This window comes from Octopus bimaculoides, chromosome 14 (genome assembly GCF_001194135.2).
Source record: "Octopus bimaculoides isolate UCB-OBI-ISO-001 chromosome 14, ASM119413v2, whole genome shotgun sequence".
Classification (NCBI taxonomy): domain Eukaryota; kingdom Metazoa; phylum Mollusca; class Cephalopoda; order Octopoda; family Octopodidae; genus Octopus; species Octopus bimaculoides.
In genome coordinates this window covers 48,667,005-48,669,832 of record NC_068994.1, presented here as the reverse complement: position 1 = coordinate 48,669,832, position 2,828 = coordinate 48,667,005, and the positions used below count along the sequence as shown (strand labels likewise).

The 2,828-nt window shown below is 39.0% G+C and overlaps 1 protein-coding gene across 3 annotated transcripts in view; it reads left to right on the top strand.

Annotated features, from left to right (window-relative positions):
* Positions 1–2,828, top strand: part of LOC106883557 (glucose transporter type 1) — a 43,281-nt gene that overhangs the window by 12,804 nt on the left and 27,649 nt on the right. The window lies entirely within an intron of this gene.

Genomic DNA, 2,828 nt, shown 5'->3' with positions numbered 1-2,828 from the left:
AAACGTTACCTCACCGAGTGAAATGCTTAGCAATATTTCATCTGCCATTATGTTCTGAGTTCAAATTCTGCTGAGGTCGACTTTGCCTTTCATCCTTTTGGGGGTCGATAAATTAAGTACCAGTTACGCACTGGGGTCAATGTAATCGACTTAAACCGTTTGTCTGTCCTTGTTTGTCCCCTCTATGTTTAGCCCCTTGTGGGTAATAAGGAAATAAGAACTAATTACTCTTAATTAGAGTAAGTGGTTGAGTATCCCAAACACACACACGCACTTGTACTCTTAATTGAATCTTCAAGCCTAATTAACATAACTGAATTACAGATAGAACCCATTTGATAGATTTCTATTCTGTTTCCCCATCTTGTTGTCATCATGTGTCATACACTTTTTGCACTGCATTGATGACACAGCAACAAAAGTCTTCCCAATGAAGTGTGAGTCCTCCCGTTGGATGACTCTCATTGGATGTGGAGGTATGTGGTTTAGTGATCATGGTGTTGTGTTCATGATCATAAGATTGTGGTTTCAATTCCTAGACCAGGCGATACTTTGAGAGAGAGGGAAAGAGAGAGAAAGAGTGAGAGACATAAGGAGGAGAGAAGGACTAATATACCCCTCCTACTCATACACCTTATCTATTTTCAGCCTCAGATGTTGCTGTTATCTATACAGAAATATTTCAAAAGAATGCCCTTTCACTATCACCACTACTCCTGCAGTTTGGTCACTTGAGATATTTGATACCACCCACACTTACCCCCTCCCTCCCTACCCACCATCCTTGCATTCAAGCATAAAAAAAAAAAAAATTAGATAGGTCTTTTCTGGAAGAAAAGAACTCTGCTGCCTGTGTTCCCCCACTGTTCAACATTAGCGAGCTCAATATTCTTGAACAACCAGAAGTCGTAGGCAGCTTATTGGGAAAAAATATGGGCAGGTTGGGTATTCCAGAGGGATGATGTTCTGAAGAAGAAGGATTCACTATAGTGGTTGGTGTAGAACATAGGGTAGGGTGGTTAGACACAATATGAACAACAAGAGGTGTGCTGAGTGAGTTTGGGAGGAAAAGGGTCTATACTGAGATGACATGAAACCAACCAGGTTTGAAGAACAGGTTTCCTCGTACTTAGAGGTCTTTCTGGTGACCCATGATCAAGGGTTTCTTAGTTATGATGATCCTGCTTTGTTTTTTTATTTAGGCATAGGGTACCTAAGACTACATTGTATAATGTGTCCTTTAGGTTTTCTTTTTTGTTTTTAAGATCCAATTTGATGTGAATGAATGAGATATTGGCAACACTATTTAGCATGTTGTCTGATTACATAGCAGCCTCTTATTGGCATGCTTGTGTGTGTGTGTGTGTGCAGGCACCGATATGGCTGTGTGGTGAAGTTTTGGGTTCTGTTCCACAACATGGCACCCTGGGTAAAAATTTTCTATGATGGACCCTGACCAACGAAACCCTTATGAGTAGATTTGGTAGATGGAAACTGAAAGAAGCCCACTGTATATGTATGTGTGTGTCTGTTGTGTTAAGAAAATGTAACCTTGCCATTTGATGAATAGATATTGATAAAATAAGTTCCAGACTGAAGTAATATCTGGGTTGATGCGATCAACTAACGTTCTTGAACTTAATATTCCATTATGGTTGCAGTCCCATTTATGAAATCAGTAAAGGAATGTGTGAGTGTGTTTCTGTATGTTCTTGTCTGTGTGAGTGTACACACACACACGTATATACATATGTACATATATATATATATGCACAGACACATGTGGAGAAAGAGAGAAATATGATGTGAAGCAAATAGGCAGCTATAGAAGGAAAGAGAAGGAATGAGAAGTGGTAAGGAAAAAAGGTCTATAACACACAAGCACACACACACACACACACACACACACACACACACACACACACACACACACACACACACACACACACACACACACACACACACACAGAGTTTGCCGTATCTGTTTTCAACCTTAGGCATTGTCTTTTTTTTGTTTTGGTTGTCTATGTATTTAAAAAATATCAAAGGAGTGCATCTTCACCGTAACCACTGCCACAAATGTCAGTTGAGACGTTTGCCCTCTGACTTGCCATGTATCTATTTGATATTCAGGCTTTGCAGGAAACGAAATAGTTTTGGACTGGAGAAAAAGCACTGCATTTTGTGTTTCTCAAACTGTGCAGCATGGCATGCTGTAACACTGTGGAACACTGTGCAACTGGTGTGTTACAAGGAACGTCTAAATGTGGTGTGATTTTTAGAAAATATAGTTTTAGGTGTTAAAAAAAATAAAAGCAAACCATACTGATGTTTGAGCATCTTGAAAAACATTAATTATAATTTTGTTACGCACAAGTTTAATTAATGTAACAATGTAAGCAATAATTCACCCCCTACAACTAAGATAGTTTCTTTTATCTTTTAATTCTACTCAATACACAGTTTTAGGGTTAAGTTCAGAGAGGAAGGTCACCCAGTTATTCATATATTTACTTATTTAACAGCCTTTTATATGCCTCCTTTAAGACAGGAAGGACCATAATTATCGATATGATGGCTACTCTTCTTGTTTCATACCTCCCCCCCCCCTGTTGTAACATCACAGATTTGTTGTCTCTCTTTCATGGTGTGCACTTGGACTCCCTATGCCCCTTGTTCTGAAGCCTATGCTCATGAAGGCGGAGACACAGCAATGTCATGGGGGTGGGTGTTCAATGTCCGAATACATCAAGAGACAATAAGAATATATTTATATTTATGAATTTGTGATGCAAGATTCCTGATGTGAAAATATGAAACAGACCAAT